The 21,083-nt window shown below is 37.4% G+C and overlaps 1 protein-coding gene across 5 annotated transcripts in view; it reads right to left on the reverse strand.

Annotated features, from left to right (window-relative positions):
- DENND2C (DENN domain containing 2C) overlaps positions 1 to 21,083 on the reverse strand; it is a 93,263-nt gene that overhangs the window by 50,422 nt on the left and 21,758 nt on the right. Inside the window, exon 1 of one of the 5 annotated variants that reach the window (XM_067727346.1) lies at positions 7,380 to 8,509. The exons of the other annotated variants lie outside the window; for them this stretch is intronic. The gene's annotated coding sequence lies outside the window, so the exon portion shown is untranslated. Of the gene's footprint in view, positions 1 to 7,379; positions 8,510 to 21,083 lie in introns of those variants that run through there. 5 annotated transcript variants of the gene reach the window in all.

Consider the following 21,083-nt stretch of genomic DNA (forward strand, 5'->3'; position numbering starts at 1 on the left):
TGCAGATCCCACATTAAAGGATATAAAGGACTATTATGAATAAATTTATGCTAGTAAATTTGACAACTAAAGGGACAAATTTCTTGAAAGAAGCAAAGTACCAAAACTGATGTAAGCCTTGGCTGCAGCTTTTACTTTCTGTGTAATCTTAGTAAGGTTCCTTAACCTCTCTCTCCCTCCATGAACGTGCCAATTCATAAGCTGATACATTTCAACTATTGATACTTAGATCAGTGCCTGGCACATAGAAAACACTCAGTGCATGCTAGGTGATATTAATATCATCATCATACAGACAGGGACCCCTTCCAAAGAACACACGGCATCTACATTAGATCAGTTTGAGAACTGTCAACCTCATCAAATACTACCCTAGTATGTGAGTGAGTGGGAAGATTACAACAGAAATTAACATTTAATGTAGCAAACACTGCATCAAAAAGAAACTGTCTTTTGGTCTTTATTAGAAAACTGGACTTCTAGCAATGGAAAAAATAACCCCTTCAAATGATGGTGTTTCAGATCTTAGTCTAAGTCTTCCTTCTTAAGCATGATTTCTGTTTTCCCTGGGCTAAACTAGCCAGCTTGTTTTCACCATGATTTGAATTCAGACTATTACTGGAAATGTGTAGTGCTGATAATATAGCTTAAAGTACTTTAAATTTTTGTCTGGAATGGCTTCATGTACAAATTTGAGTAGGGTGGGATGATAAAACAAAAAAAGCCCATAAGATTTACCATTAAATTTTTAAAGTAACCAAAAACAAAAACAAAAAAAGAAGATATAGGAATTCTGAATATCTCTATATTTACTTAAAAATTAATTTTAAATTTTAGTTAAAAACCTTCCCATAAAGAAAATTCCAGGTCTAGAGACTGGTGAATTTCATTAAACATGTAAAGAGACAATGTCAACCTTACACAAACTCTCTCAGAAAACAGAGGAAGAAGAAACACTTTCCAATTCATTTTATGAGGCCAGCATTACCCTGTTAGAAAACCAGACAAAGACTTTACAAGAGAAGAAAAACACCGAACAATATAACTCATGAAAATAAATGTAAAAATACTTTAAAAGTATTAGCCAAAAAATTGCATAAATAAATACAAAAAGGATACTATGCAGTGATTAAGTATACTTTATAACAGAATGCAAGGGTTGCTTTAACATGTAAAGCCATCACATTTATGACATAAAGAAAAAAAAAACCCTCACACTGGTCAAAATGGCCATCATCAAAAAGTCTACAAATAATAAATGAAGAGTGTGGAGAAAAGGGAACCCTTGTACACTGTCAGTGGAAATGTAAGTTGGTGCAGCCTCTATAGAAAACACTATGGAGGTTCCTTAAAACCTTATCCCATTCCTGGGCATATATCTGGAAAAGATGAAAACTAATTCAAAAGGATACATGCACCCCTATGTTCATAGTGGCACTATTTATAATAGCCAAGACATGGAAGCAACCTACATGTCCATTAACAGATGAATGGATAAAAAAGATGTAGTGTGGGTATGCACACACACACACACACACACACACATATATACACACTGGCATACTACTCAGTCATCAAAAAGAATGAAATACTGCCATTTGCAGCAACATGGATGGACCTAGAGATTATCATACTAAGTGAAGTAAGTCAGATAGAGAAAGACAAATATCATGTGGTATTGCTTATATGTGAATCTAAAAAAATAGTATAAATGAACTTATTTACAAAACAGAAACACTCACAGACATAGAAAACACATGGTTACCAAAGGGGAAGTGGGAGGAGGGATAAATTGGGAGGGAGTATGGGATTAATAGATGCACATTACCATATGTAAAAATAGATAAACAACAAGGATTTACTGTATAGCACAGGGAACTGTATTCAGTATCTTGTAATAACCTATAATGGAAAAGAATTGAAAAAAGGGTATAGATATATGCATATATATATGCATAACCAAATCACTTTGCTGTATACCTGAAACTAACAGTGTTGTAAATCAAATATACATCAATTAAAAATAAATAGGGCTTCCCTGGTGGCACAGTGGTTGGGAGTCCGCCTGCCAATGCAGGGGACACAGGTTTGTGCCCTGGTCCGGGAAGATCCCACATGCTGCGGAGCGGCTGGGCCCATGAGCCATGGCCGCTGAGCCTGCGTGTCCGGAGCCTGTGCTCCGCAATGGGAGAGGCAACAACAGTGACAGGCCCATGTACCGCAAAACTAAATAAATAAATAATAAATAAATAAATAAATGAAAAAACCTCTATATGATTATCTTAATAGATGCAGAAAAAGTATCCCAAGATGACAGAGTAGAAGGACCCTGTGCTCACCTCCTCTCACAGGCACACCAAAATTATAATTATTTACAGAACAAATATTGCTGAAAAAGATTGAAATCTACCAGAAAATATATTCTACAACTAAAGATATAAGGAACAACAAGAAGACACGTAGGAGGGGCAGAGATGCAGTATAGTCAAGACCCATAATCCTGGGTGGGTGACCCATAAATGGGAGAATAATTACAACTGCAGGGGTTCTCTCCAAGGAGCAAAGGGTCTGAACCCCACATTAGGCTCCCCAGTCTGGGGGTCCTGCACCAGGAAGATGAGCCCCCAAAACATTTGGCTTTGAAGGCCAGCGGGACTTACTCTGGAGAGAGTCAGAGGGCTGTGGGAAATAGAAACTCTATTCTTAAAGGGTGCACACAAAATTTCACACACTCCAGGACCCAGGGCAGAAGCATTAATTTGAAAGGAGCCTGGGTCAGAACAACCTGCTGATCTTGGAGAGCCTCCTGGAGAGGCAAGAGGCAACTACAGCTCACCCTGGGGACACAGACACTGGTGGCAGCCATTTTGGGGGCTTGTTCTACCACGTGGACACTGGTGCTGGCAAGTGCCATTTTGGAATCCTCCCTCTAGCTTATTAGCCTCAGGACCCCCGTTTACGAACATTTAGGCACCAGTACTGGGACACCTCAGGCCAAGCAACTAACTAGGCAGTGACACAGTTCCACCCTCCAGCAGACAATCTGCCTTAAGACCCCCTGAACTCACAGCCGCCCTTGGACACAGCTCTGTCCACCAGAGGATCCAAGACCTGGCCCCACACACCAGATCCAGGACCCTCAGGGTCCTGCAGCCAGACAACCCAGAACCCAGCTCTGCCCACCAATGAACAGGCACCAGTCCCAGAATCTCCTGAGCCCCAGCCCCACCCACCAGCAAGCTCCGGACCAGCCTCACCCACCAGTGGGCAGACACCAGCCCCCAGGACTACAGCCCCACAGCCTGCCATGGCAGGACCCAGCCCACTCAGCAGCAGGCCAGTAACAGCCCTGGGACAATCTGAGAATCAGCCTTGCCCACCAGCAGGCCAACACAAGCTTTGGGACACCCTGGACCCCACAGTCAGCTGTGTCAGGAACAGGCCACATCCACCAGTAGTCCAACACCAGCTCTGGGACACGTGTGCTCCACAGCCAGAACCCAGGACCCAGCTCTGCCTACTAGTGGGCTGGCACTAACCCAAAGATCTGGCTTAACTCAGTGGTGGGTGGATACCAACCCTGGGATCTCCTAGACCCCAACTCCACCCACCAGTGAGCCAGCACTAGCCCCAGGGCCATGTGGGGTTCTTCAGCCAGCCAACTCATGACCCAGTCCTGCCAAAAAGCAGCTGGCAGCCTCCTCACAAGGCAGGGCCTGGCAACTAACCAGGCTGGGGGCCAGCCATTTCTACCAGACTGTCCACAGTAGTCAGCCCACCATAAGAGAAGGATCTACACAGCTCAATTAAGGGGCACCCCCAGCTCTGGTGACCAGAGGGGAGTGTGTTTCTGGGATGCATAGGATGTCTCCTACAAACGGATACTTTTCCAAGGTTGGAAGCATAACCAACCTACCATGTACACAGAAACAAAAACAGCAAGTTAGGCAAAATGAGGTGACAGTGGGATATATTCCAAAGGACCAAGAAAAAAACCCAGAAGAACTATGTGAAGTGGAGAAAGACAATCTACTTAAGAAACAGTTCCAGGTAATGATTATAAAGATGATCAAAGAACTCAGAAGTTTTAAACAAAGAGTTAGAAAATATAAAGAACAACCAGAGTTAAAGAATATAATAACTGAAATGAAAAATATACTAGAAGAAATTAACAGCAGACCAAATGATACAGAGGAACAGATGAGTGAGCTGGAAGACAGAATAGTGGAAATCAATGAAGCTGAACAGAAAGAAGGAAAAAGAATTAAAAGAAGTGAGAAGAGTTTAAGAAACCTCTGACACAACATGAAGCGTACTAACATTTGCATTATAGGGGTCGCAGAAGGAGAAGAGAGAGAAAAAGGGGCAGAGAACATTTCTGAAGACATAATAGCTGAAAACTTCCCTAACCTGGGAAAGGACACAGAAATCCAAGTCCAGGAAGCACAGAGAGCCCCAAACAGGATCAACCCAAAGAGGATTCACACCAATACACATTGTTATTAAAATGACAAAAATTAAAGATAAAGAGAGACTATTAAAAGCAGCAAGTGAAAAGCAACAAGTTACATACAAGGGAACTCCCATAAGACTATCAGCAGAAACTCTGAGGCCAGAAGGGAGTGCCTGATATGTTTAAAATGATGAAAGAGGAAAACCTACAACTTAAAATACTCTGCCCAGCAAGGCTCTCATTCAAATTTGATAGAGATATCAAATTTTTACAGAGAAGCAAAAGCTAAAAGAGTTCAGCATCACCAAACAGGCTTTACAAGAAATGTTAAAGGGACTTCTCTATGTGAAACAGAAAAGCCCACAACTAGAAACATGAAAATTACAAAAGGAAAAAGCTCATAGGTAAAGGCAAATATACAGTAAAGGTCATATACAAAACTGGTAGGAAGGTGAAAAGACAAAAGTAATAAATTCTTCTATAGCTACAATAAGCAGTTAAGGGATATACAAAGTAAATAGATGTCAAAAACAGTAATCATGAGGGGAGAGGAGTACAAATGCAGAGTTGTTAAAATGTGTTTGAACTGAAGAAATCAGCAACTTAAAATAATCATATATATGTATGTTTTATATACATGCATAAACTTCATGATAACCACAAAAGAAAAACCTATAATAAATAACACACATACAAAAGAGAAAGGAATCCAAACATAACACTAAAGATAGTTATCAAATCACAAGAGAGGAGAACAAAAACAAGAACAAAGGAACAAAAAAGAAATACCAAAACAACCCCAAAATGATTGAGACAATAAGTACACGTATATCAGTAATTACTTTAAATATAAATGAACTAAATGCTCCAGTCAAGACACAGAGTGGCTAAATGCATACAAAAACAATATGTGTATACATGCTGCCAACAAGAGACTCACTTCAGATCTAAAAATACACAGACTGAAAGTGAGGGGAAGAAAAAGTTATTCCATGTAAATGGAAATCAAAAGAAAGCCAGGATAGCAATACTTACATCAGACAAAACAGACTTTAAAACGAAGACTGTTAAAAGAGACAAAGAAGGATATTACATAATGATGAAGAGATCAATCCAAGAAGATATAACAACTGTAAATATATAGGCACCCAACATAGGAGCACCTATATACATAAAGCAAATATTAACATACATAAAGGGAGAAATTGACAGTAGCACAAAAATAGTAGGGGACTTTAATACCCCACTTACCTCCACAGATAGATAATCCAGAGAGAAAATCAATAAGGAAACACCAGCTTTAAATCACACATTAGACCAAATGGACTTAATAGATACATATAGAATATTCTGTCCAAAACCAGCAGAATACACATTCTTTTTAAGTGCACATAGGACATTCTCCAGGGTAGATAATATGCTAGGCCACAAAACAAGCCATGGTAAATTTAAGAAAACTGAAATTATATCAAGCATCTTTTCTTAGCACAATGCTATGAGACTAGAAATGAACTAAAAGCAAAGAACTGCAAAAACACCAACACGTGAAGGCTAAACAATATGCTAAACAACCAATGGATCACTGAAGGAATCAAGGAAGAAACCAAAAAGCACCTAGAGATGAATGAAAACAACAACACAAATGCTATGGGACCCAACAAAGGCAGTCCTAAGAGGGAAATTTATAACAGTAAAAGCTTACCTCAAGAAACAAGAAAAATGTCAAAGAAACAACCTAACTTTACACCTAAAGAAACCAGAAAAAGAAAAAAACCCAAAGTTAGCAGAAGGAAAGAAATAATAAAGACCAAAGCAGAAATAAATGAAATAGAGACTAAAAACAAAACAAAACAATAGAAAAGATCAGTGAAATTAAGAGCTGGTTCTTTGGAAAGATAAATAAAATTGATAAATCTTTAACCAGACTCATCAAGAAGAGAGAAGGCCCAAATCAATAAAGTCAGAAATGGAAAAGAAGTTACAACTGCCGGCAAAGAAATACAAAGGATCATAAAAGACTACTACCAATAAAATGGACAACCCAGAAGAAATAAATTCCTAAAAATATACAGTCTCCCAAAACAGAACTAGGAAAAAATAGAAAATATGAACAGACCAAACACCAGTAATGAAACTGAATCAGTGATTTAAAAAAAAAAAAAAAACTACCAACAAACAAAAGTACAGAACCAGATGACTTCACAGGTATATTCTACCAATATTTAGAGAAGAGTTAACACCTATCCTTCTCACACTATTTCCAAAAATTGCAGAAGGAAAACTTCTGAACTAATTCTATGAGGCCAGCATCACCCTGATACCAAAACCAGACAAAGATATCACAAAAAATGAAAATTATAGGCCAATATCACTGATGAACATAGATGCAAAAATCCTCAACGAAATATTAGCAAATGGAATCCAACAATCCATTAAAAGGATCATACACCAAGATCAAGTGGAATTCATCCCAGGGATGCAAGGATGGTTCAATATCTGAAAATCAATCTATGTGATACATCACATTAACAAATTGAAGAATAAAAACCGTATGATCATCTCAGTAGATACAGAAAAGCTTTTGACAAAATTTAATGCCCATTTATCAAAACGACTCTCCAGTAAGTGGATATGGAGAGAACATGCCTCAACATAATTAAGGCCACATATGATAAGCCCACAGCTAACATCATCCTCAATGGTGAAAAGCTGAAAGCATTTCCTCTAAGATGAGGAAAAAGACAAGGATGCCTTGAAGACCGAACACAGCCAAAAATAAATTTTTTAAAAAAGTTACAGGGTACAGAATTAATGTACAGAAACCTGTTGCATTTCTATACACTAACAACAAACTATCAAAGAAATTAAGGAAACAATCCCATTTACATCACATCAAAAAGAATAAAATACCTAGGAATCAACCTACCTAAGGAGGTAAAGACCTCTACTTGGAAAACGGTAAGACACTGATGAAAGAAACTGAAGATGAAACGGATGGAAAGATATATTGTGTTCATGGGTTGAAAGCATTATTATTATTACTTTTTAAATTTATTTATTTTATTTTATTTATTTATTTTTGGCTGCATTGGGTCTTTGTTGCTGCACGAGGGCTTTCTCTAGTTGTGGTGAGCGGGGGCTACTCTTCGTTTCAGTGCACAGGCTTCTCATTGCGGTGGCTTCTCTAGTTGTGGAGCATGGGCTCTAGGCACATGGACTTCAGAAGCTGTAGCACACGGGCTTAGTAGTTGTGGCTTGTGGGCTCTAGAGCTCAGGCTCAGTAGTTGTGGTACACAGGCTTAGTGGCTCTGCAGCATGTAGGATCTTCCCGGACCAGGGCTCCAACCTGTGTCCCCTGCATTGGCAAGTGGATTCTTAACCACTGTGCCACCAGGGAAGCCCTGAAAGCATTATTATTGTTAAAATGACCATACTATCCAAGGCAATCTACAGATTCAATGCAATCCCTATCAAATTACCAATGACCTTTTCACAGAACCAGAACAAAAAATTTTAAAATTCGTATGGAAACACAAAAGCCGGCAAATAGTCAAAACAATTGAGAAATAAGAACAGGGCTGGAGGTACCATGTTCCTTGACTTCAGACTATACTTCAAAGCTATGGCAATCAAAACAGTATGGTACTGGCATAAAAACAGACACATACTTCAATAGAACAGAATGGAGAGCTAGAAATAAACCCACACATCTGTGGTTAATTAATCTGCAACAAAGGTGATAAGAATACACAAGGGAGAAAAGTCAGTCTCTTCAATAAGTGGTGCAGGGAAAACTGGATAGCTACATGTAAAAGAATGAAATTAGAAATTCTCTAATACTATATACAAAAATAAATTCAAAAAACCTAAATATAAGAACAGAAATCATAAAATTCCCAGAACAAAACATAGGCAGAATGCTCTGTGACATAAATCATGGCAATATTTTTTTGGATTTGTCTCCTAAGGAAAAGGAAAAGGAAAAAAAGCAAAAATAATCAAATGGGACCTAATTAAGCTTAAAACCTTAACAATTAACAAAACAAAAAATGAAAAGACAGCATAGTGAATGGGAGAAAACATCTGCAAATGAAATGACCCATAAGAGGATAATATCCAAAATATATAAACAGCTGATACAACTCAACATCAAAAGAACAAACAATGCAATTAAAAAATGGGCAGAAGACCTGAATAGACATTTTTCCAAACAAGACATACAGATGGCCACCAGGCACATGGTAAGGTGTTCAACATCGTTAATCATCAGAGAGATGCAAATCAAAACCACAAAGAGATATCACACCTCACACCTGCTAGAATGGCTATCCTCAAAAATACCGCAAATAACAAATATCGGCGAGGATGTGGAGAAAAGGGAACCCTTGTACACTGTTGGTGGGAATGTAAATTGGTACAGCCACTGTGAAAAACAGTATGGAGATCCTCAAAAAACTAAAAACAGAACTACCATATGATCCAGCAATTCCACTCCTGGGCATATATCTGGAAAAAATGAAAACACTAATTTGAAAAGATATAAACACCCCAATGTTCATAGCAGTGTTATTTACAATTGCCAAGATATGGAAGCAACCTAATTGTCCATCAACAGATGAATGGATAAAGAGGATATATATATATATATATATATAGAGAGAGAGAGAGAGAGGGAGAGAGAGGGAGAGAGAGAGAGAGAATGGAATACTACTCAGTCATAAAAAAGAATAAAATTTTGCCATTTGCAACAAAATGGATGAACCTGGAGGGTATTATGCTCAGTGAAGTAAGTCAGAGAAAGACAAATGCTGTATGTTATCACTTATATGTGGAATCTAAAAAACAAAAGAAACTAGTGAATATCAAAAAAAAGAAAAGAAACAGACTCTCAGATACAGAGTGGGGAGAGGAAGGGCAGGAGGAACAAGACAGAAGTAGGGGATTAAGTGGTACAAGCTACTATGTATAAAATAAATAAGGTGCAAGAATATATCGTACACAATACAGGGAATATAGGCAATATTTTATAAGTATAAATGGAATACAATGTATAAAAATTTTGAATCACTATGCTTCATACCTGAAATTAATATAATATTGTAAATCAATTATACCTCAATAAAAACAAATAGATGAAGAAAAAGCATTTGAAAAAACTCATACCTGGGCTTCCCTGGTGGCGCAGTGGTTGGGAATCTGCCTGCTAATGCAGGGGACACGGGTTCGAGCCCTGGTCTGGGAGGATCCCACATGTCGTGGAGCAACTAGGCCCGTGAGCCACAACTACTGAGCCTGCGCATCTGGAGCCTGTGCTCCGCAACAAGAGAGGCCGCGATAGTGAGAGGCCCGCGCACCGCGATGAAGAGTGGCCCCCGCTTGCCACAACTAGAGAAAGCCCTCGCACAGAAACGAAGACCCAACACAGCAAAAATAAATAAATAAATAAACTCCTACCCCCAACATCTTCTTTAAAAAGAAGAAAAAACTCATACCCATTCACAATAGTAAAAAAAAAAAAAAGAACCCTTCAGAAAATGAGTAACTAAATTTCCACAATCTCATAAAGAGCATCTATGAAAAAAACTACTGGTAATAGCATACTAAGTGGTAAAAGACTGAACACCTTTCCCTTAAGATTGGGAAAAAGGTAAGGATGTCATCTTTTCCCACTTTTATTCATCACTGTATGAGAAGTCATAATCAATGCCATAAGGCAAGAAAAATTAAATAAAAGGCATTCAGATTGGAAAAGAAGTGAAAGGTTTTTTGGGTAAACAACATGATTGTATATTTAGCCAATCCCAAGAAATCTACAGTTACAAGCTAACAGAACTCATGAACGAATTTAGCAAGGTCTCAGGGTACATGGTCAATATTTAAGAATTAATTGTACTTATAGATACTGAGAATACTGGATAATGAAATTTAAAATAACATTTACAGCAGCATGAAAAACAGGAAATACTTAGGAGTACAAGACCTATACACTGAAAACTACAAGATAGAAAAAATTAAAGAATTAAACAAAGACATATCACGTTAATGAACTAAAAGATTTGATTTTGTTATATCTAATTCTCTCAAAATTGATCTGTAGATTCAACACAATCCTAATCATATTCATAACAGGCTTTGTTGTAGAAATTGACAAGTTGATTCTCAAATTTATATGGAAATTCAAACGACCTAGAATAGCCTAAATAATTTTGAAAAATAATAAAGTGGATTTCAGGCATTATAAAGCTATGGTAATCAAGACAATGTGTATTAGTGAAAGCAGAGACAAATGGACCAATAGAACAGCACAGAGTCCAGAAACAGACCCACTTGTATATAGACAACTGATTTCCACAAAACTGGGAAAAGAATAATCTTTTCAGTTAGCGGCACTGAGATAAATGGATATCCATATGGAAAAAATGAACCTCGACCCTTACCCACACCAGGTACAAAAATTAACTTGAAATGTACAGGTGTCCCCTCCTTATCCATGAGGGATACATTCCAAGACTCCCAATGGGTGCTGAAACTGCTGACAATACCAAACACTCTGTATACTGTTTCTTCCTATAATGGGGGGGTAGCGTAAACAGTGTGGATTCTTTGGACAAAGGGATTGTTCATGTCCCTTGAAGGACAGAGCAAGACGGCAGGAGATTTCATCATGCTACTCAGAACAGCATGCAATTTAAAAATTATAAATTGTTTATTTCTGGAATTTTCCATTAATATTTTTGGACTATGATTGACTGTGTGTAACTGAAACCACAGAAATTAAGACCATGGATAAGGGGGATCACTGCATCATAAACCTAAACTTAAGAGCTAAAACTATAAACCTTTTAGAAGAAAAAAAATCTTTGTAACTTTAGGGAGGGAAAAGACTTTTAAGGACACAAAAAGTACTAACCATAAAGGCAAAATATTGCTAAAATGGACTTCATCAAAATTAAGATCTTCTGCTCTTCTAAAGATGTTTTTAAAATTAAATGGCAAGCCACAGACAGGGAGAAATTATACACAATACATATATCTGACAAGGACTTAAATCCATAATATATTGCATATAAAGAGCTATAACAACTGAATGAAAAGTCACACAATTAAAATGTGCATCAGTTTTGAATAGACACTTTCCGAAAGATTTTAGGAGTAGCCGATAAGTACAACAAAACACCTGAAAGATGCACACTATCATTAGTTACGAAAAACACGCAAATAAAAACACAAGATACCACTGCACACCCACTAGAATGGCTAAAATTAAAAAGAATACTAAGTATTGGAGCTCATGGAACTTTCAAACACTGCTGGTATAATATGGTACAACCACTTTGGAAAATAGTTTGGCAGTTTCTTATAAAATTAAACATATGATTGCCATATGAGATAGCAATTTTGAGACAGGTTGGGGCCTGGGGCCTGGGACCCTTTGCGGCAGTCCTTACACCTGGACAAACGTCTCCTTGAGCAACAGAATACAAAGAAACTATAAGGAACTAAAAATAACTGTGTATGTGCAGTTGGGGCAAATTATGAACAACAAGATACAAAAAGACTAAAAACGTAACTGCCATTTCTGAGGTGTTGGGAGCAAAAGCAGGGTACTGGGCATGACCCCTACACATTGCACCACCAAGCGGGTGGGCAGACCACCTAAGACACCCCTCCAGCATAATGCATGGGTCCGCCCCTATCCTCACCCCATTTAAGGGACCAGCTCGCCCTTGGCCTCAGGGTGCAAGCAAGGGAACCTATAACTTGTTTTCGTTCCCTCGAGCTGCAGCATGAATCCCATTAAAGCCTTGCCTGAATTTCTCATCTGGCCTCTCATCAACTTCTATTGATTAAAGAGTCCAAGAACCCTGATAGGTAACAATCTCACTTAGGCATTTCATATGAAAGGAAAATAATGTTCACACAAATACTTTTACATGAATATTCACAGCAGCTTTATTCATGCTAGCCCCAAACTAGAAACAACCAAAAGGTCATCAAGAAGCGAATGCAGGGCTTCCCTGGTGTCGCAGTGGTTGAGAGTCCGCCTGCCGATGCAAGGGACGCGGGTTCGTACCCTGGTCCGGGAAGATCTCACATGCCGCAGAGCGGCTGTGCCCGTGAGCCATGGCCGCTGGGCCTGCGCGTCCGGAGCCTGTGCTCCGCAACAGGAGAGGCCACAACAGTGAGAGGCCCGCGTACCAAAAAAAAAAAAAAAAAGTGAATGCATAAACAAATTGTGATATAGTCATACAATAGGACATTACTCATCAATTAAAAAGAACTAATGATATGTACAATAACTTGATGTCTTTCAGAAACATTATGCAGAAACGACAGTACATACAGTATGATTCCATTTATATGAAATTCAAGAACAGGCAAAACTAATCTATTATGAAAGAAAGCAGATCAGTGGTCGCCTAGGGCCAGGAAGGTAAGAACTAACCACAGAGAAGTATGAGGGAACTTTATGGAATGAAGAAAAGTTTATATATCTTGATTGGGATGGTAGTTACATAGGTGTATACATTTGTTGAAACTAATGGACCATACACTTAAAATGGCTGCATTTTACCGTTTGAAATTAGAACTCAGTGAAGTTAGTTTTTAAATGTGAAAAAAAAGATGAAAGGTAAAATATCTAGTACACTCTGAAAATCCTATGCATTTTTGCTCTTAATTTGAATGAGAAAAATCACCCTTTTAAAACAGATTTAAAACACGTCATTTACTTCAATATTAATTTGCATAGTATTTCTAGTTACAAAGCAGTTTCAGTTAATCTATCTCCTTTCCTCCTCATAACAACCTTGATTATTATATTATTGTATACATTTTTATAGGTGAGGATACTTATGCTCAGAGAATATAAATGAATTACCAAAGCCCAAGGTTTTCTTCTATATCATAGCTACTACTAAACACTTGACAGTTCAGTTCATTTCAACCTGTTCTTCCTCTGCCAGAGCCAGAGATACTGAGCTCTCCAATTGTTTGCCAGGCCAGAAAAAGAAGAAGCCATCAGGATTTAATTTCCTGAATCTGAATGCTTTAAGGGAAAACACTGCCAATGTCAAATTTAAAAACAAAAGGTCTCCTTTGTTGAAGTTAGTGCCCCTCAAAGCAGGTGTCACTGGTCTTCTGTATCCTTAATAATGAAGTGACAATCATTTAATTAAATAGTGTTAATAAACTTGTTATTAAACAAAATCCAAACACAGTGAATTTCACTCTGGGGACAATATGACTAACTTTCACTAAAATAGTCTTCTATTCAATTTTCACATAAGGCTTACTGCTTAAATGCAAAGGAAGCTTTGGACTTAACAAGGGTCCATAGTTGTCATGAATTTCAGACCCATATATTTGTAATGAATTTCAGACCTTTTGGAAACAGTGAATGTATGCTGAGTAAGATACGTTAATTATTCTAAACAAAAATCACTCTTTGTATTCAAGCCTAAATTCTGTAGGACCAGTATTACCTTTCTCTGAACAGCAGATTTTGATCAGGAAATGTAAAACAAGTTGTCATACAACCGTATCCTGGAACATCTAAATAATCTGATATTTCTTCCTCATAAATGCATTTAGCCCCCAAGAATACTATACTATTCACTGCAGATTTACCTTAAGCTCCCAGCTATTCCTTTGTCCTAAGAAAAGAGGAGGCTTGGGCATAGATGCCTATTTTTTAAAATGCCAGTTTCAGGTATAGTGTCAGAATGACTGTTGCTATCTGAAGAAAATGGGTGCCAAAGGGATTCCAGCTATTCAGATACTAGAAGGAACATAGCCAAGTGGAAAAAGAATCACTATTGGTGTCATAAGAGTGATTTATTTCAGGAAAGAGATAAGACTAAAGATAAAATCTCTCGAAAAGATGACTCCCCCTCAAAAAAAAAAAAAACACGCTGTACTGATTTTTCAAAAAGGCATCGTAGTAGAAAGAGGGGAGGAGAATTAAGATTCATTTTATGCCTTCAGTGTACAAGGTCCTTTAACAAACATTATAATCCTCCTCTCAACTGTATAAAGTAGATATAATCTCTCTGTGCATATTCTTTACCTGAAAAATGGAGATGAGAGATTTTCTCAATAGTCCAAGGTTCCAACAGCTGGAGGAGTTGAGATTCAGACCTGAATGTGATTACTCCAATGTCATTTGCTTTTCCCACTAAATATGTTATACTGTAACCCAAACAAAGAGTTTATTGAAATCAGAAGAAATGGAGTTCAGTCCTAACCCTGCAATTTATTAGCTGTGTGACCTCAGGAAATCACTTTGCCTTTTGGGATTTCAGTTTCCTCATCTATAAATTCTGACTATTCACTGATCTCTGTGTACATTCTTTAATATTTCTTGTAGTGCAGATCTGTGGCAAACAAATTTCCTCCTCTTTCATTAATTTAAAATCACTTTATTTCACCTTCATTTTTTAAAATTCTATTTATTGATTTATTGGCTGCATCAGGTCTTAGTTGCCGCATGCAGGATCTTTCACTGCAGCACGCAGGCTTCTCTCTAGTTGTGGCACGTGGGCTCCAGAGCACATAAGCTTTGTAGGTTGTGGCACATGAGCTCCCTAGTTGAGGCGTGCGGGCTCAGTAGTTGTGGCATGCAGGCTTAGTTGCCCCGCGGCATGTGGGATCTTAGTTCCCCGACCAGGGATCCAACCCACATCCCCTGCATTGGAAGGCAGATTCTTTACCGCTGGACCACAGGGGAAGTCCCTCACCTTCATTTTTGAAGGATAATTCTGCTGGATATAGAATTCTAGGTTGATAGTATTCTTCTTTAATTAGTTTAAGGTTATGATTCTTCTGACTTGCAGTTTGCATTGTTTCTATAGAATGAGAAGTTTGCAGCCATTCTTATGTTAGTTCCTCTGTACATAATGCAGCTTTTTTTCTCTAGTTGCTTTTACGATTTACTCTTTATCTTCACTTTTCAGCAATTTGACTACAATAAGCCTAAGTGTGGTTTTAGTTATATTTATCTTGCTTGAAGTCTGTAGAGCTTCTTAGATCTTTAATTGGTGTTTTCTATCAAAATTACCCCCAGCTATTTTTTTTTTAAATAAATTTATTTATTTATTTATTTTTGGCTGTGTTGGGTCTTCGTTTCTGTGCGAGGGCTTTCTCTAGTTGTGGCGAGCGGGGGCCACTCTTCATAGCGGTGCGCGGGCCTCTCACTGTCGCGGCCTTCTCTTGTTGCGGAGCACAGGCTCCAGTCACGCAGGCTCAGTAGCTGTGGCGCACGGGCTTAGTTGCTCCGCGGCATGTGGGATCTTCCCAGACCAGGGCTCGAACCCGTGTCCCCTGCATTGGCAGGCAGATTCTCAACCACTGCGCCACCAGGGAGGCCCAGTTTCAGGTATTTTTGGTTCACCTTTGGACTCAACTCTGGCAGAGCATCACTGCACAAATACATGAGACTGCACTATTTCTTTGCTCTTCCCACACCCTCCTGCAATGCTGCTTTCTTAGTAGAAATCTGAAGATGCGGGACACAGCAGATAATTCTTGGGCCAGCTCGTTTGTTTTCACATTTGGGATTCTTCCAAATTCCAATCCACATTTCAATTCCAAGAGTCCATACTGTTAACTAAGGCTTGGCAGATATCCCCCTGCCTCTATAAAGCCTCACCATCTATGTCAGGGCTACTTGTATCCAGACCATGTGCTTGTCCCCAGGTATGAAAGTTGCTGTGGCTTTCCACTCACTTATAAACACATTCATTTTGGAATTCAGTTCATGAAAGTTTCCTTCTGTCCACTGCTATGCACAAGCCCCAGAGAAATATATGATCTTTATTTTGTCCAGGATTTTCTTGCTACTACGGGAGCAAATGTTTTTCAAGTCTTTCTAACCCTAACTAGAAGAGGAAGTCATAAAATGTTTTTAACGAAAAAGAATAGTGTGAAATAGAAAAAGTCAGAATACACTGTATGTAAATAAGGGAAAGTATTGCTTCAGAGATGTTTATTTCAGATGTGTAATAGACAGACTGCAAATGTATTTATTATGGTGGGGTGTGGTCAAAAAATTTTGTAAAGTCTCTGCTCTAGAGACATTAAAGTCCACTTCAGTATAAAGCACAAGTTTAGAGAAAGGATATTAGGATACCAATTTGTAAAGAGAACAGTCTACTGCTAGATCACCTTCATGCTCTGAAACTTTTCAGAAACCCAAAGGCTTTTACGTATCAACACAGAACAAAGTAAGTCACTGTAAAAATATACAAAACCATAAATTATCACAATAGGCAACTGCTGTCAGAGAAGAATAAAACACATCCAGATATTTTAATAACAGACAGCCTTTGACTTTTTATTAAAGCCAGTTTCTGGACCTATGTACTATAATTCAATTTGTTGTTAGTGATTACTATTATGAGGTTAAGTGTGCAAAGAAATGTCCTGGAGAGAAAATATGTTCCTTTTACATTGTGCTTCCTTATTAAAAATCTTTTCAAAATCTCTTTTTAAGAGTGAGGGAGTTATACTCCAATAAAAATGTTTTTTTAAAAAAAAAAAACATGAGGCAAAGAGCCAAGAATATTCTCTCAATGTAGGAAAGTTATTCCTAGGTGAACAGAATAAACAACTTTTAACTCAGCAATCAATGAAATAAACCATAGAAATAGGTATGTAATAAAACGTAGGTGGAGGCTACAATATTTAATTTATAAGGGAGGCATCATGGCGCATGGTACAAAGAAGGCAGGCTTTGGAGGCAGACAACTGGATTTAAATTTAAATTTTCTACAATTTACTGTGTGGTGTAGCCTCATACTCTTGATCAATCCAGCCTTAATCTATAACAAGGGAATAAGATTCACCAGCAGAGTTATTGGAAGGATCAAATGAAATAATATATAAAGTGTCTTGTACAAAGTGCCCAATAATGCCTATGACATTACTGCCACAACTTATTTAAATATTGTATATGTATGGGTGTCAGTACACATTCTCACCAATCTAACCTCCTGAATGTCTCTCTTCATTTCTATTACCATTACAAAAACCTTAATTTATGCCGTATCATACTTCTCCTAGATCTACTGTAATGTAGCCTCCTCTATGGCACACCTTCCTCCAGTATCAACCTGCCTCCAATATTGTTGTCAGAGTGCTATTTTTAAAACTTACATATGATCAAGCAACAAACCAGTTAAAATCTTTTACTGGTACTCCATAATCTACGAAGGTGATTAGCAAAACATACCCTCAAAGAACCATGCACTCTCAAGAACAGAGCAAGGTTCTGCTATCAAAATTGAATAATATCTCTCCCGACCAACACTACTTTGCAGAAATAAGTTAAATTAGTGGGCATAATTTCCTCAATATTAAGTTTTTTTTCTCCACAAATATATTTTAAACATTTGACCCTTGCTACTATTTGTGGTGATATTAAATACTAACAAAATGGCAAAACAAATAAATATATGGCCAACAAATATGAATGAAAAAATTGGAACAAGGAAATCATGAAGAGTTTTAAATCTTTAAAAAAATGTCATAGGTACATACACATCTGTGTTTTTATAATGCATAAAAATGATCATGATGTTGCTCTAAAATACCTTCTGGTTTAAATGATAAAATTAATCCTGTAAATATTTCATGGTGTACTACCAGTGACAAGATAAAGTCCAAACTCCTTAACATGACATATGAGGTCTTTCACCCTTTGATTCCAGCTTTGACTCCTGCCACTTGCCTTTGCTCACATGCTACATGCTAACAACATTGAATACTTTGCATCTACTAGTGGTTTAAAGCTAGAAAATCATGAGTTACACAGAGTTCAAATACCACCAGACTTGTTTCTTGGCTGTGTATCCTTAGTCAAATTACCTAATCCTTCTAAGCCTACTTCCTTATCCATAGAATGATCATCATGATTATAGGTAATAGATATTGAGCACTTACTATGAGCCAGGCATAGTTCTACTCACTTTACCAATATTAACTCATCTAATTCTTGTTACAATCCATGAGGTAAATAGTATTGTTAGCCTCATTTTGCAGATGAGGAAACAAGGCACAAAGAGGTTAAGCAACTCATATATGTCTTAGCACTCTCTGCCCCAAAAGACACAGGTATTTATTTATTCTGTAAGGTTGTTATGGGGATTAAATGAGATGATATAAATAAAATGTTTAAGACAGTTCCTGGCTTTCAGTAACTGCTCAATAAATGATAGCTCCTATTAATTGCTTCATGAACATACAATGCACTTTCAAGACCAGTTCAAAGTTTTTCTGTGAGATCTTCCTTAGCCCTTTACCCAGAGTTAATGACTCTCTCTGTGTGCTCCCATTACATTTAATACTGTTCTGTAATTGTTCCCCAATTTTGAATTCTCCTTACAACAAATACTTCTTTATACCATTCCATGACCTTAAGAATCTTAATATTCTGGAGTAATTCTTGCTGGGTATATTTAGAAAAAAAAGGAAACTCAGGAATGAAAATGAAAAGAGAGATAGCATTAATAGCCAAGAGGAGTAAATGCTTCTGCAATGCTGTCTTAAAAGACCTAAAGTGAACCTAAATCTCAGAATGTCACTCCTGTACTTGTTACAGCAGAAGATGCTAAGACATGCGTCAGAGAAAAATTGAACATAATAATATCTACTCAGGAAGATGGGTAGGAATTTGAACTGCTCATGGTATTTGCTTTTTGAAATTTCTATTAAGTATATTTAATTAAAATATTAATATAGCATTTAATTTGTAAAGCCTTGAGATAAATTTTTAATAAAAGTCACTGGAAGAAATCTTGCCTAAAATACATCATTAAATTTAGCTAAAACTATTTTAAAGCAAATGATAAAGGAACAAAGAAACAGAGGGAAAAAAAGTAAATGTCAGACTGGCTTCTGCCTTTCAAAACTTTTACCATTTTGCTGACTGTTCCTTGAATAACAGATCTTCAAAGCAAGCACATACAGGATATCAGCCTTTTATCTCACTCCTATCAGAGGAAACAGCCTTATAGGTAACTAAAAATGATTCCCAAAATAGCAAAGAAACTTAAACCCTAATATTACTAAGAATGGACAACATAAACATCTCAAGCAGTTATTGTGCCTAATTGCAAAGTAAGAAAGACAATTCTTCAAAAAAAAATTGAATTTTAACAATTCTACCAACTCTGTTGAGACATCCATCACAGAAATTTTTGAGGTTTTTCTAAAATGCAAGAATAAAAAATGATAGTTGATTTAATGCAGATTATATTCAGAATTTTGAGGCACAAGCCAAAGACTTAGAATAATACTAACTTTGTGATTTTATTATCCAGTTGGTTACCCACATTGTTCAAAAAAACTTCCAAATGACTACAAGTCCTCTTCCTTGCTGCCCACTGATTCTACTGGGTACTACTGGAGGTTTTATTTGCCACAGCTGTGTGACCTTAGGAGTTATCCTTGTAACTAAACCAATGGTGTTATGGACTGAATGTCTATGTTCCCCCGAAATTCATATGTTGAAGGCCCTAACTGCCAATGTGACGGTATCTGAAGGTAAGACTTTGGGAGGTAATTAGGTTATGAGGGTGAAGCCCTCACGAATAAGATTAGTGCCTTATAAAAAGAGATACGATAAAGATGATCTCTCTCCATTCTGGGAGGTTACAATGAGAAGATGGCCATCTAAAAACCAGGAAGAGGACCCTCACCAGGAACTGGATTGGACAGTACCTTGATCTTGGATTTCCCAAACTACAGAATTGTGAGAATTAAATTTTTGTTGTTCAAGCCACCCACTCTATGGTATTTTTGTTACAGTAGCCCAAACTTACTAGGACAAATGGTAATTCTTATTGGTTCCACTTTCAAACATATCTCTAACTCCAACCATTTACCATCTTCACTGCTACCACATTAATCCACGACACCATCATTTCTCCCTCTCTCATTTTTCGATTTGTACTCACTTTTCACCTTCCCTGTTCATCTTATCTCAAATAAGGCTTCTTTCCTCACATATTTCTCTATGCCTTCACCATGCTATATTTTCTCCATAGGGCTTATCGTTTACCTGAAATTCTATTATTTATTTGTTTACTTATTGTTTGTCTCCCCTATTGGAACATAAGCTTTTTCACTACTGTATCCCCACCACCTAGAAGACTATGCACCAGATAGTAACCCTTCAGTAAATACTCGTTAAATGAATGACTAAATCCTGACTATAAGAATACATAATAAGGAAAGGTTTATGAAAATTAGCAATGCCTATTACTTTATGGGCCTCTAGTGATGTGAAGTTGCTCCATTTGTAGAATAGGAAAACATCTTAGAATACTTTAAAGATAAATGAGTAATACCAAAACAACTTACTTAAATAATTATAAGCACCACAATGACTTTTTTGTACATTTCTTATTTGCCAGGCACTACATGCATAATCTCATTTAACCTTTACAACAATCCTCAGAGGAAGACATCTTTATTTTCTAGAAGAGGAAACTGAGGCTTAGCAAGATTAGATAACTTTTTAAGGTCATATATGTTATCATAAGTGGGGAAAGTATAATTTGAACTCTAAAACCCATGTTATTATTAATATCATGTAACATATTACCTTCATGATAGAAAGACATTTTAA

This window comes from Pseudorca crassidens, chromosome 2, assembly GCF_039906515.1.
Source record: "Pseudorca crassidens isolate mPseCra1 chromosome 2, mPseCra1.hap1, whole genome shotgun sequence".
Taxonomy (NCBI): Eukaryota; Metazoa; Chordata; class Mammalia; order Artiodactyla; family Delphinidae; genus Pseudorca; species Pseudorca crassidens.